Source organism: Equus przewalskii, chromosome 7 (genome assembly GCF_037783145.1).
Source record: "Equus przewalskii isolate Varuska chromosome 7, EquPr2, whole genome shotgun sequence".
Lineage (NCBI taxonomy): Eukaryota > Metazoa > Chordata > Mammalia > Perissodactyla > Equidae > Equus > Equus przewalskii.
The window spans coordinates 56,879,715-56,894,910 of NC_091837.1; the positions used below are offsets into that span (position 1 = coordinate 56,879,715).

The window sequence follows — 15,196 nt, forward strand, 5'->3', positions numbered from 1 at the left end:
TTATTTGGTCAGCCATTTTCTCTCCCACATCATCAGTCTCTCTAGTGGGCCACACCCCTCAGCATGTAAATATTTTCCAGAGTCTCCTATATTTGAAATACTCTCCTGATTTCACATTTCCTTTCTGTTGCTGCCCCACGTCTGCTCTCCTACAAACCCAACTTTCTCCAGAAAAAGAAATTGTTTATACAGGCTGACTTCACTTCCTCACCTCCCATTCTTCTGCTGCCCCTCACCATTCCACGAGAAAGCTTCTTATTAAGGTCATCGTTATCTCCATATTCCGAAACCAATGAATGCTTTTTCAATTCTCATCTTACTCAACCTCCCAATAGCTTTCAACTCAAAGATCACCTCTTTCTTTCTGAAAACTCTTCTATCGTAACTTCCATAGAAACACGTTCACAAGGTTTTCCTCCCACCTCCCTGAGCCTTCTGTCTTGGGGAGGAGTCTTGGGCATGCTTCTCCACATATGCTCTCCTTTCCCCGTGGCTTTGAAACAATCTCTTTGTGCCTACAACTCCCACACGTACGTCTCCATCCAAGCTCTATCTTCAGGGCTTCAGGCATATATAGACATAGCCTGTGTGACATCACTGCTTAACTGTCTCAGAGATGTCTCAACATGCTCCTGCACCCAGATTCTGCTGTGCAGTAAATGGCACCTCATTTCAGAATGCTGGGAGTTTTTCTTTACACCCTATTCTCGCTCACCTCCCACATTCAATCTATGACTGATTCCCGTCAATTCCACCCCCAAAATATATTTTAAATGTGTACACTTCTCACTGTCTCCATTGTCAGCATTTTGGTCCAGAATCACCAATTGGCCTCCAGACTGGTTTTACTTTATCCACTCTTGCCCTACACATATCCATTCTCCACACCATAGCTAGGGTGTTCTTTTAAAAATAAAAGTTGGATTATGTTACTCTTATGTTTTAAATTCTTCAAAAGCTTCCCACTGCACTTAGAGTAATTTACAGAATCCTTAACATGGCCTACAAAGCTCTGGTCCCTGCCAACTTCTCCATGCCATGACCCTCTGCCCTTTATGCATAATGCTCCAACCACGCTGGTCTTCTTGCGTTCCTTGAACACATCAGGCTCTCTCCCGCCTCAGGGACCTCCCATGTGCTCTTCTCTTTGGCTGAAAGGCCTCCTCCTCATTTTTCAGAGGTATCATCTCAAGTGTCACTTTCTCAGAGAGGATAGTCTTTCTTCATATCCCATTCCAAGCATGGACACAGACTTAGTTACCCACTATGAAGCTGAGAACAATTCTCAAATCTTTCCTAAAATCTTGATGATAACAGAGAGATATTATGTCAGAATATTTAAAATTAGCCATCATCATAATTATTCCTGAGACCATAGTCACACCCTTCAGAAGGGGTCCCACATTGGCTGTTTCCTCCGGGGCCACCATGTTTTAGAACCTGCTTCGCCTTCAGGTAGGAGTCCCCCTTGACCTGGACCTCATCCACCATGTTCGGAACTTCAGCACCCATTCTGCTTGGAGCTAGTCCGCAGACCCTTCCCATTCCAGTTCATAACTCATAATTTTCCAGCTATACCACCCAAAATGAACACAGTATTTTTGAGTGGCTTAGCTTCTCTTCTCTCTGCCGCTGTCTTCCAGGCTAGGCACAATAGGCCCGTTAAAATTTATCCCAAAAAAGATCATCATGAAGTCTGTAGCCTCCCTAAGTCTATGGGAAAGGATGCAATTTGAAAAGCAACAATCCATTTTAAAATCAAGTATGACATTTGTGTATGATGATACAGATCAATTTTTGTAGATATTTACAAAATATGTAAATCTACTTATTTACATAGAGATGGATATGAATAGGTAAATACAAAAATGTTAACTGTGGTTGCTGGGATTACAAGTGATTAGAAAGTATTTTTGCTCACTTTTATTTTTTAATTGATCTACGATATTTACCAAAGATATCATAAAGCCTGAAATAAATAAAACAAATAGTGTTTGTATTTAATACTTTGGAAATTATTGCTACAACTATGACAATGCAGGTGAGCAATCCGAATCGCAGGATCTAATGTGTGACTTAGGGTTTATCTCTGTTGAGTGTGTGTGTGTAGGAGCATATAAACACATAATTCTGTCTTCACTAGGATGTAAAGTGCCTTTACATCCGTAACAAGTATGAGCAGCTAATAGCCTCCAAAACTCTTTTTATCTCTGATGAACAACGTAGACTGCTAATGCCTTTCTGCTGTGTTTTACTTACAAGCTATAAATTTGATATTATATGAAAAGGTCCTTCCTAATGTCTCACCTGGCAAAAGCATGCTGTGGTGCCTTCAGTAAAACACGAAGAACACCTGCTCACCATTATTTACGTGCAGATATCCGTTCAAATGCTTAAGTGCCTCCCTCCCAGGCTTCTATGCCACTTCTCTTCCTGTTTATTGTTCGCCGTTCTATAAGGGTCTCTCCAGTTCCTCCATTTCGCACGTCACTGTGAGGTTCTAAATGGAAGGCAGTGGCCAGATGAGGAATTGACTGGTGTGAAGTGTGGAGCAAGGATAATACCTCCCACACTGACGCCGGGGAACTCCTCAACGTCGTATATGGGAGCCTTTGAAATGTCAGATGGATAGTCTCTGCAGATGCAGTATTTGCCACCACAGACACCCAGAAGGGGCCAAAGTGCCCAATATCTTTATGTTATGGGTCAATTTATATAAAATGTGTTTAACTGCCAAATGAACCTATTTTAATTCATTCCAAAAACCGAATTCACTTAAGTATATTGAATGAAATTTCAAATATTTTTTTGTCACGTGTCTCGGTGTATTCAAACAATTTTCCTGGTAGTGTGTATTTCTTCGGTCTTCTTTTCCTGTTACCTCTTCTGGGTCATTTTGCTCTGTATTCTATTGAACCACATATGCTTCTCTTTTTATCTTTCCCCTTAAGTCATCTTATATCCTTTTTCAACTGTTTCTTACTCTGTTTTTCCATAATAATTTACTCTCTATAGTCGGCATTATTTTTTCTCCTAACTTGCTTCATTATCGAACATCTTTTATTTTTATCACACTTGTCGTCAATAGTTAACTTTTACTGAGTGCTTTACAGGGTACATGACATTGCATTTGCTTCCTAATCTCTCCATCTCATTACCTATGATATATATATATATAACACATATTACTTGATAGACAGTTACTGTTCATCCTCTCCGCCTCACCTCTCCACCAATCGCTTCATTCCTTGTCCTTTCCCCGGGGCACATTACAAAGGAAGGGAGAAGCTCAGTAACTCCTGTCCTTCCTCTAGCTAATCTTGGTCACTGAATATGCTCCTAGGGCATGCCAGGCACCCCTCCACAGAGCTTTAGAATGTACACTTTGCTGATACACTCCAAGTCCCTGAAGACAAAGTAAAAGAATCGGGGAAAACACACCTAATATTCCAAGAACAAGTGCTTTCCAAGCTCAGGGCGCACTGAACGGGTGATTTTTTTCTCCCTACATGTTCTGCTTAAAATGACCTAATTAAATTATCTGTCTACTCAAAAGTTGTTAATTATATTTTTTCTCATATATTATATCTACAGCTATGCTTTCTTCATCCATAGTCTTATCTCCCCATCTAGGTTGCAGGCCATTTATATTTCTTTGCCTACATCTAGTACAATATGTGCTTTTAGAAGGCACTTAATTAAAATTTATTGAATTAGAATGTCATCTCACTTTAGAATAAGCCACATGAAAGAGACCAAGAGACAATAATCTCTGTGTACTGTGTATTCAGACTAAGAAAATGAATTCTTTCAAGAGCAAAGTCTCAGGAATCTGCCTGTTTCCTTGACTTCACAGGTAGACTTGGTTTTCAGAAATATCCTTCCCTTTTTGCTGTAGCTGAGAAAGAATGTATCCTGTCAAATGGAGACATCATCATGGCTTTGCAAACACACCCGGGTTTACAGGGCATGGAATTGTCACAGAGGGTGACCAGATAGAGACTTGTTCCCCTTTCCCTGTGAGTTACCAGTCTGCCACTCAGTTCACACAGCTCTGCTCTCCTGACAGAATGCAAGGCCATAGAACTCAGAGCCCACCAAGGACCTCTGCCTAGTTTTCCATCAGTTTGAGCTCACTAACTGACCTCTCAATTCTCTTGGAACCTTTTTCCATTATGTCCTCCTCGGTGCAGATTTTTTTCTGGGAGAATATTTGCTTCTTCTCAGTATCCATTCTGATTTGCTATCAGTGGAAGGTAGCTTTAGAGATTCTGCCATGTGGATTGATCCTGACAAAAAAACCAGCATCGCCCATCTCCAGGTAACTCCCATTCCTGCCTTGGACTCTAGAGCACATTCGTGGAGTTTCACAGACGATACCAAACGGAATTGGGAGGGAGCATCAGAGACGAATAGCCCTTTAGAGTCAGCATGGTGAATTTACAAAAAGCCAAGAGGACTCGCAAAGAACCCCAGTTTCTGTTCTGGTGCTAGAAGGGTTCATGGCAGGACTTTGAGCCAGTTATCTCACATAATGGAGCCCCAGTTTCCTCATTAATAAAATCAAGTATTATACTAAATTATAGGTGTGCATCCTGCATATTCTAAAATTCTGAGCTTAGATTTTCTAACCTAAACTCAATAATCCTTCCTCCCCCACAGGAATCTATTCTAAGGGAATAACCCAAGATGTAACCAAGAATTTATATACAAAGTATATTGCTTATAATAAGAAACCTGGAAAAGACTAAATATACGTTTAACAATAATGGATGGCTAGATAAATTCTGATATATCCAAATGGTAGAATTTTACGCAACTATTAAAAAACTCTTTCAGGGGCTGGCCCCGTAGCCGAGTGGTTAAGTTCGCGCGCTCCGCTCCAGGCGGCCCAGTGTTTCGTTGGTTCGAATCCTGGGCGTGGACATGGCACTGCTCATCAAACCACGCTGAGGCAGCATGCCACATACCACAACTAGAAGAATCCACAACGAAGAATATACAACTATGTACCCGGGGGCGTTGGGGAGAAAAAGGAAATAATAAAATCTTTAAAAAAAAAAAAAAAAAGCACTTTCAAAGAATATACAATACCAGAGTGTGCTTATTTTATATGTCTTTCGTTAAGCAGAAGAAAGCAATATTTGGAATTATCTAGGATTTTTAATACATAAATTAAAGAAAGGAATTCAAATGTCAATATTGGTTATTTTAGATAGTTGAATTATCTGTGCTTTTAATGTTATTTCACGTATCTTTCTGTATTTTTTGTCTTTTCTACGTGGGACATGTGATATTACCTTTTAGTAAGAAAATGGATAAGCAGCGTAACTTTTAAATATTAAGTTTAAAAACCGAGTCTATTTTTGGCTAAGGAAAAATCCAGAATATAACTGTATAATTATGAATTTGAAAGAGATGAGAAATACAAAAGCAGAAATTCAGGAATAAATTTCCATAAGTTAGGAGGGCAAAATGATTCAAGGTTCACAGTAAGTTATCTGTAGGGTATGTAGCCTTCAATTTCACAGCGCTATTTAAAAACAGGTATTATTTATAGCACCGTTAATACAATTCAAAAGACGAGGGCATGTTTTGAAAATATCTTAAGGGTAAAATAGAATATCTTGATGTTGACTTATATAAATTGAGATGGCTTGCAAGGGCCTTGTTCCCTCATAAGAAATTTTCATGAATAGAATAGATACTAATCCGATTAATATTTTTTAGGTCAGCTGCTCAAAGCGGCCCGAGAAACTATGTGCTTGCAGAAATTGTTCAATAGATCACAATCTTTTTTTGTTGCTGTTAACAAGTTTTCTTATTTGATTGAAACCAGTACCCTAACAATAAAGCACCTTGTGGTATTATAAAATAACAATTTTATAATGGGACCTGAAAAGTTGCCTTTGCAGAGGTTCAAATTGTTTTGTCTTGTTTTAATTTCGTTAACATTAGCAGCCAGTTTTTTTGTAACCAGGCTGCTTAATTCAAGCTCATGACCTCTGAGCTCATGTTGTTACCTTGAGTTTGTGGGGAATTAGGTGCCCTCACATCTAACGAGCGAGCAGTGAAGCAAATAACCTAGTGAGCTCCCTTCCGTCACTGTGGGACCAGGACTTAACAAACAGACTTCCCGGGACACGTTCTGAAGCATTATGTTGCAAAAACTTTTTCTCCCTAGGTGGCTGGATTCTTCTTAGGAAATTAAGTGGGTCACACCAGCACAGATTATGTTACAAATTTTGTTCACACTGAGCGAGAAGTTAATCTTAACATGTGCAAAGGGGGATTTAAAACTTTGTGAAACCAAATAGACTGGCATCATATTCCAAATGCTTAAGAGAGAGAAACAAACAAGACACTTTACCATCAGACAAAGGATGTTTGCTACTCATATTAAATGCTCTCTTAGCAGTCTACATTAACTAGATAAATGATAGGCTCTTAAATTTACAAAAAGAAGGTCAATTAGATACATAACCAATCTGTAGGAGAAAAAAGGCACGAAGTAAAGACTGCCAAAGAAATGAATGCAGGCGGTGAAAGAGTCTCTATTCAGCCAGCCACGTATGAGAATAGTATGAATTATTCAAATTGTGGTTCTGTTAGTCTTTCCTTCATCAACTGTCCTGAAGAGGATTGGGGGGTGCTGATTTTCCAGTGTCTGTGCTTCTTGCCTTTTCCCTGTTCTGCCTCATTTACGCGCTTTATAGGACTGTGTCATCATGAGTCACAACACTTAAGAACTTTCCAGAGTTGTAGTGGTGCCAAAGCTATTTTAATAGTCGGTACTGATTTGTTGTAGGACTATTTTTTTTAAATGATAGAGAGATCTTGCAATGTGCAACACTTATTTTATTCTTTCTGGCGACTTCCTGTGTTGAAAGTTTTCTCTCTGCCACAGGTTTTCTTTAACCCTTGGCTGCTTCTCTGCACTACAAGTGTTCAAAGGGGTTTTAATGCTAATTTTCCTAGGCAATTGGCTTTGGTGTCAGGTAATTTCCTGAGTTAGACGACTGTAGAGAAAAACAGTTAAAAGTCTGTACTGGTGAGCAATTTACAGCCCTTGTAACAGATCGAAGTGACCTTTGAACTACTGTTGATCCAACACTGGGAAATTGTTAAAAATATGATCTGAGTCTATAACTTCTATTCTGAAGCTCTTTATGATGAAAATTCGTTATCCATTTTAATTTGAAAAAAATCACTAATAAATAACATATAGACCATTTCTAGAGAATCCAATATGAATATCAAAATGAATTGCTTTGCTTAATGTGTTTTTTCTTGCATATTTAAAAATTTTTTAAATCGACTGCCAAGTGTAACCCTCTTCCCAAGGTCCCTTTTGCATTGGGAGTATATATAACCTTTGGCCTGGTCGTTCCCCCACTGATGGTTTGTAGGTGGGAGCAAGCAACCCTAGGTATTTGCCTGATGTGGTCACTGTATTTATGCTGTCATTACCCAAACTCCTATTGTGAAGCATATGATTGATAATGTGTATCTGGTTGAAAATGACAGTTTTCTCAGCAAGAGAAAGTCAGGTGTCAGTGAGCTTTCTCATGGTTTCTCTTGTTCAAAAGTCATAGACATTATTACTAAGTAATATTAGCAGTACTTGATTGAGCCTTTAGTATGGATCAAGCTTAGTGCTTGGTGCTTTCCTTGGACTTTCTCATTTCATCCTTTTTCATAACTCTTTAAAGGAGGAACTTTACAGAAGAGTAAACCAGGTTTAGAGAGGTGAAATGATCTATCCAAGATCACAAAACTAGTGTGGGTGAGAGCTGGGTTTCAAACCCACATCTGGGTGACTCCACTCCCTGGTTGCTCTTCTTAAGAGACCCTCTTGTCTGCCTCCCTTTGCAGAATATTAAGGAAAAGCCTGTGTGCACCCCTTGAGGGTTTAACCACAGCAAGGGGTCCTCTGAACACAGTCCTGGAGGAGCTGAGGTACAGCCTTCATTCCCTGCTTTATCCATTCAAGAAACAGCCACTGAGCCCTGCGTTATGGCCAGTCCTTTGCTGGTTACTTGCTATAGAAAGATGAATTAGACAGCATTGCCCTTCTAGGAGAGTCTTTATCTAAAGAGAGAGAGAGACAGAGATGTAAACAAACTATTATGAAATATGAGCTAAATTTGGGAAGTAAGCAAGGCTGTGGTAGCAGCAGGGTAGCAATGCAAGACCTGAGGGACAAAGCAGTGCTGGCTGGAGGACAGGGAGCACCAGCTGTCAGCGATGTCCCTGGTGGGAGAGAGAAAGAGCGGCTGAAATGAGGTGAAGCCCCGGTCACCCAGAACTCCTGTCAGCCTTCCTTAAAGTACTGGGAATAAACTGAAGGTGACCCCAGAAGTCTTAATTGTGTAGCCATGAGTTTGGGGGTGACCAGGTTTGTTCAGAGTTGATATTGTCCCTACTCCAAGACCTCTACTCTTAACATAAGGCCCCTAAATATAGTTGGGTTGATTCTAGTATGGCTGTATCACCACAGATGCAAATCTATGATCATTTAAAATAGAGCTGCAATCTAATCTGATTAAGTGATGGTTAAACACAGGGTTTTGATGAAAAGAAAATAAAGATTTTTACCTCCCCCTTCTGAGCTGTGATTAAAAGTTTGCTCTAGAAAAATATTTTGAGACTAGCCCTTCATATACTGATGTAGTGTTTTTAGCTTCTGTGTTTACTGAATCGTTTAATGTATTTTTTAAATATTTTTAAAGGAGCTGTGAGATTATTGCTGCATTTCCTAATGAGCTAGTAACTGGCATTTAAAAATATTTGGTTGGCAGAAGTAGTGAGTAATGATCAGTATTTTAAGGGATTAGTGGCAACTTAAAAATGCATATAGTTATTTCATTGGGCGGTTTAAATGCTTTCAGAGACCTTTTATTCTTATACCTCTGTTATTCATTTTTCTTTTTTTTTTTTCCTTGTTCATGAAGTTGAGTCAGCAACAGAAACATATTCAAATTAGACTTGTCATACAGAAAAAAAAATCTGACTTTGTCAGGGTGGGTGGAGGGGAAAAAAGCAACTTTTTGTCAGTCTTTTGTATTTCAGCAGCTGGATTCATTGCTCCCATGGTAACGGACCACATGATGAGGTGTATTAGATTGCTGTGTGTTGAGCACAAGGGGAAGAATGAACACAGCATTTTATTGAAGTTAAAGGTTACTTTGGAGTTTTTTCTGTGGAAATGTGTAAGGTCAAATACTATAGCTTACAGCATATATAGTACTTTAGAGGAAGAATTAGAGGCATGTTGGTGCATTTAACTACAAAACCAGGTAAGGTACAATTGAATCTATGAAACTGAACTCCTTACTTCTTCTGTTTCAGTGGCATAACTTGCTGGGTGGAATTTCACTGTCACCCCCCACCCCCACCCCCACATGGGCACAGGACAGATTTCTCCTGTCCCCCCACCCCAACACCTCCACCTCCAATTTCATCTGTTTTTAATTTGAAAGTCTAAAATGTTGTGAATTTGTATAGTTCTGTGGTAGTTGGGGGGGGGGGCGGTGCTGTGCATGTAAAAGAGAGAAAACTAGAAAGGAAGTGAAAAGAATGCAATAATTAGTATCTTCAGACCAGCGTAAAACTGAGTAAAGTGTTTCCTAATTTTCTTCTTTGAAAATGGTTCACTTTTCTTAGAGGACGCCTTATTAGTGGCATTGGTCCAAAGCTGCTTGTCTCTTGTAGTAAATTAAGCAGTAGAAAAAGTTCTCCAGTATGTTATTCAGTATATTTATCGTATCTGGGCTTTTATTCCTCTTTCATCATATTACTGCCAGCCTCATCCAAATAATAGTTCAGTTTTGTCTATAATTCTTACAGCATGTTTTGTTTCCATTAGTATTCTACTCTTTCAGGCGTTGTGGTTGTATGTATCTTAGAGGATTTAAAAATAGAAGTGAATACAAAACGGGTTAATATAAAATGAACTCTTTTGCTCAGAGGCTGGTAGGAACTGAATGTAAACAATTCAGGGTGGCATCAATTCCCAGAGCGCAGACGCCTTCTCCTGCATTGTTTATATATCACCCTGGCAGCTTGCTTCAAAAGGGGAGGCTTTGGTATGCACAGAACAAGTTAAAGAAGAAGAAAATTTCTGTATTCATAACTTATTTTGGTTTCTTGTTCATGGTTTTTACTGATGTTGGATGTTTGGCTTTCTCATAAGACATTAGGATTTCCTTTAATTTTTAACCTAAGGACTAACCTATGTAACTTCTCTCCTCTTAGAACAAAGTTGTCTTGGCAGCTTTGGAGACAAAACCTAACTAAACAGTAGCAGAGCCCCACTGTTATTCAAGTGTATTCACTGTCCGGTATTCACTGGAGTGTTTGTATGTAGAAAAGTCTTTGAAAAATACTGTCTTAGCTAAAATCACTTATTTGCCACGCATTGGCACTGATTGGGATAAAAGCCAATAAATTATTCCAAGTTGGGTCATATGCCACTCTTTCTTCAAAAAGGGAAACTTAGATGTTGTTAAATCCATTTGTGCTCTGTGATTTTCATTGCTATTTTCTTAGTCTCTCTAGTTTTCATACATCAAGACATCTTCCAAATTTGAGCAAGGAGTTATAATCATTATTCAAAACAATTTTTTGCCATGATTGCAAATAAAGGGAACTATTTCCATGATAACAAATATCAAAAGCATTTTAATAAATGCCCAGGCTTGTATCTGAATTCATTCTTTCGTTTCTCCCTTTGTTGCTTTGAATACAGAACAAGCTATGGGCATGTCCTCCAAAACAAAACATTTTCACAGGTGTAAGTTGTTCTTACTTAAGAATAGGAAATTTCCAAGAATTGGTGAAAGATGGTACCTGGTAAAATATTTTAAAGTATGAAATTCTCAATACTGACAATATCTGAGGTAGAAAGTGGTCTGTTTTTATTAAAGGAAAAATAAAAGAGGGAGGGAGGGAAAGAGCAAGAGGGAGATAGAGACAGAGACGCAGAGAGAAGACACAAGAAAAGACAGATAAAAGTGTAAATGATCTCTTAACCAAGCTTTCTCCTTCCCCATCAGTACTGGAATGGGTTAAATCTCTATCTATAAAAGAGGAGAGATGGAGTAGCGTAGATGAGGTGAAATTACTGAAAAACGCTAGCATTCCACTATTCTATGTTTCAAGTACATGGTAAGGCATAGATCATTCCTTTCTATTAACTGGAATGAAAACAAATTTTGTAGTTGAATTTGCTTCATAGCTTGGTGTTGTGGGCTAAGTTATCAGCTGGCTTAGACATTAGACTTTGAATGTGTAATCAATATAGACCCAAATTTCCGTGGTCTTTATTCACCTGACACTCTGTGTACATGTCCATTTCTGTGGTCATCATAACTGAGAAGTCCATAAGATGAAAGCTTCTTTTAAATTTTATTTTTTAAATAATCGTATGTTTAAGGTGTACAACATGATGATTTGCTATACATATACATAGTGAAATGATTACTGCAGTCAAGCTAATTAACGTATCTTCTCCTCAAATAATTACCATTTGTGTGTGCATGATGAGAGCTCCTGAAATCTACTCTCTTAGTAAATTTCCAGTATACGATACACAGTATTATTAACTATAGTCATCATGCTGTACATTAGATCTCTACTTGTTCATCCTATGTAACTGCAACTTTGTACCCTTGACCATCTCCCTGTTCCCTCACCCCCAACCCTTGGTAGCCACCGTTCTGCTCTCTGCTTCTATATATTCGACCTTTTTAGATCCATATATAAATGAGATCATGCAATATTTTTCTTTGTATGTCTGGCTTATTTCTCTTACTATAATGTCTTCCAGTTTCATCCATGTTGTTGCAAATGGCAAGATCTCTTTCTTTTTCGAGGCTGAATAATAGTCCATTGTACATATACACCACAATTTCTTTATCTGTTCATCTGCTGATGGGCCCTTAAGTTGTTTCCATATCATGGTTATGTGAATAATGCTTCGATGAATATGGGTGCATAGATATCTCTTCCAGGTACTGATTTAATTTCCTTTGGGTATATACTCAGAAGAGGGATTGTATATACTCAGAAGAGGGATTGCTGGATCATATGGTAGTTCTATTTTTAGTTTTTTTAGAAACCACATTGTTTTCTATAATGGCTATATGGAGGCTCCTTTTATAGTTGTTTTGATACTTACATTCTTAAGAAACAAAATGACTTTTGATGTACTTGCTTTAAATTAGAAATTTTGCCAAGACGTTTTAATTGAATCATATTTTTGTCAACTCTTATTTAAATCATGCTTTATTGTTAGTTTTGAATGGTTGGTAGTGTTTCTTAACACTTTAGCTTTAATTTCTAGAGCTCCCACCCTCTCAGACAAATAGCTAATTACCTGCAAACATTTACCTCTATTAAGGAGAGAGATATTCAACAGAGTCATGATGAAGAAGATTCATATTGACTATTATAGCCTCTTCAATAAAATTAATGATAATTTTTGAAACCCAGGACAATATTTCTAAAATAGATGAAGATCAAGCCAATGAATGATGACTCAATATCAGCTAAATATTCCATTTTTAGGAGTTGCTATTTTTAAACCTATGACTTCGTTAAAGTGGATTTTATTATTGACAATCACGTAATTTTTTATGAAAAGAATTGGGCTTTTTAAAAAAAATATTCTTAAATGTTTCAAATGAAGAAAAAAGTGTTGGTACCACAATCATGATAATGACGATGACAATAATGATTAATTCAGAGCATAATGTAGACTTCATTAGAAAGCTCTAGGCTCTGTATGTAGTAAAAGGCCAATGTTTATAGAAAGAAAGTGGAAATTTCTAATGGGTGGTATGATTTTCAGATATTTACTCCCAAATTTAGTTAATTCTATTAGTAGCAATTACAAACTACTAACAATAGATATGCTTGTTACGTTCTTAACAAAGCTTATTATAAAGTATGTGGACTTTGTTCAATATGCAACAGAGGCTCCCATCAATAATAATTAAACTTATCAAAAATTGTACTATGTGTAGACCAGTATCTGATAGGAAAAGAGTGAACTTATTGCTAGGAATGAACAATGTTACATTTTTAGTATATAAAAGGGATAATCCATTGGTTTCACTTTCTTGATAATATTGGCTTGATATATTTTAGAATGATAGATATCGTTATAATAATTCCCCACTACCTGACACGCATAGTATGAAATGTTCACTATTGACATCATTTCAGTATTTTAATTATCATTTTAAATTTGTTTTAAATAAGTATTTTATGTCTGAAACCTATTAATTGGGGAATAATTACACTCAGAAAAATCACTTGCCTCTACCTATCCCTCATATGAAAAAAATGCCAGATGGACTGGCAATTCCAGTAATAAAATGTGGATCCATTCAAGTAGTAGAAAGAAATATAGAACTTGAGAGAGAAAAACATGCCTTCAAAGGCAGAAACTATAAAGGAATGGTTACATAAAAAGTGATTGCTTCTGGAAATGCTATAAGAAAATTAAAAAACAAATAGCACTGGGGCCAGCCTGGTGGCGCAGCGGTTAAGTGCGCATGTTCCGCTTCGGTGGCCGGGGTTCGCCAGTTCGGATCCCGGGGGCGGACATGGCACCGCTTGGCAAGCCATGCTGTGGCAGGCGTCCTACATATAAAGTAGAGGAGGTTGGGCACGGATGTTAGCTCAGGGCCAGGCTTCCTCAGCAAAAAGAGGAGAATTGGCAGCAGTTAGCTCAGGGCTAATCTTCCTCAAAAAAAAAAAAAAAAACAAATAGCAAACTAGAATCAATATTTGCAACATATACAAAAGAGAAAAGATGAGTATCCATAGTATAAAATGAGGTCTCATAAATGAATAAAAAGAGAACAGCACTAATTATTTTCAACTTAATTTTTTAGAGCAGTTTTAGGTTTACAACAAAATTGAGGAGGAAGTATTTAGGTTTACAACTAAATTGAGAAGGAGGTAGAGAGATTTCCCTTATATTCCGTGCCCCCACACCTACATAGCCTCCCCCATTATCAACATCGCTCACTAAAATGGTACATTTTTTTACCCAGGATGAACCTACGTTGACACATCATAATCACCCAAGGTCCATAGTTCACCGTAGAGTTCACTCTTGGTGTCATGCGTTCTATGGGTTTGGACAAATGTGCAATGATATATATCCATTATATTAATATCATACAGAGTATTTTCACTGCCCTAGAAATCCCCTGCACTCTGCTTATTTATCTCCCCACTCCCCCTCTACTTCCTGGAAACCACTGATTTTCTTTATTGTCTCCATAGTTTTGCCTTTTCCAGAATGTCATATAGTTGGAATCATACACTGTGTAGCCTTTTCAGATTGGCTTCTTTACTTAGTAATATGCATTTAAGGTCCTCCATGTATTTTCATAGCTTGGTAGCTCATTTCTTCTTAGCACTGAATAATATTCCATTGTCTGTATATACCACAGTTTATCTTTTCACCTACTGAAAGACATTTTGGTTGCTTCCAAGTTTTGGCAATATAAATAAAGCTGTTATAAACATTCTTGTGCAGGTTTTTGTGTAGATACAAGTTTTCAACTCCTTTGAGTAAAAACCAAGGATTGCTGGATCATATGGTAAGAGTATGTTTAGTCTTATAAGAAACCTGCCGAACTGTCTTCCAAAATGGCTGTACCATTTTGCATTTCCACCAGCAATGTATGAGAGTTTCTGTTGTTCCACATCTCACTTTGGTGATGTCAGTGTTCTAGATTTTGGCCATTCTAATAGATGTGTCGTGTTCTAGATTTTGGCCATTCTAATAGATGTGTCATGATATCTCGTTGTTTTAATTTGCATTTCCCTGATGGCATATGATGTGGACATCTTTTCCTATGCTTATTTGCCATCTATTTGTCTCCTTTGGTGAGGTGTCTAAGTCGTTGGCCCATATTTTAATCAGATTTTTTGTTTCCTTATTGTTGATTTTTAAGAGTTCTTTCTATATTTTGGATAACAGTCCTTTATCAGATGTGTCTTTTGCAAATGTTTTCTCCCAGTCTGTGACTTGTTTTCTCATTCTCTTGATGTTGTCTTTCACAGAGCAGAAGTTTTTAATTTTAATGACGTTCAGCTTATCAATTATTTCTTTCATAGATTGTGTCTTTGGTGTTGTATTCACTATTATCTTAAAAATACCTACAAATTAAAC

The 15,196-nt window shown here is 37.7% G+C and overlaps 1 protein-coding gene across 46 annotated transcripts in view; it reads left to right on the plus strand.

Annotated features, from left to right (window-relative positions):
* DTNA (dystrobrevin alpha) overlaps positions 1-15,196 on the plus strand; it is a 359,410-nt gene that overhangs the window by 181,279 nt on the left and 162,935 nt on the right. For 5 of the 46 annotated variants that reach the window (XM_070629850.1, XM_070629863.1, XM_070629877.1 and 2 more), the window contains exon 1: positions 9,115-9,299. The exons of 38 other annotated variants lie outside the window; for them this stretch is intronic. The gene's annotated coding sequence lies outside the window, so the exon portion shown is untranslated. Of the gene's footprint in view, positions 1-9,097; positions 9,300-15,196 lie in introns of those variants that run through there. 3 more of the 46 variants (XM_070629855.1, XM_070629860.1, XM_070629894.1) reach the window with 3 other exon arrangements.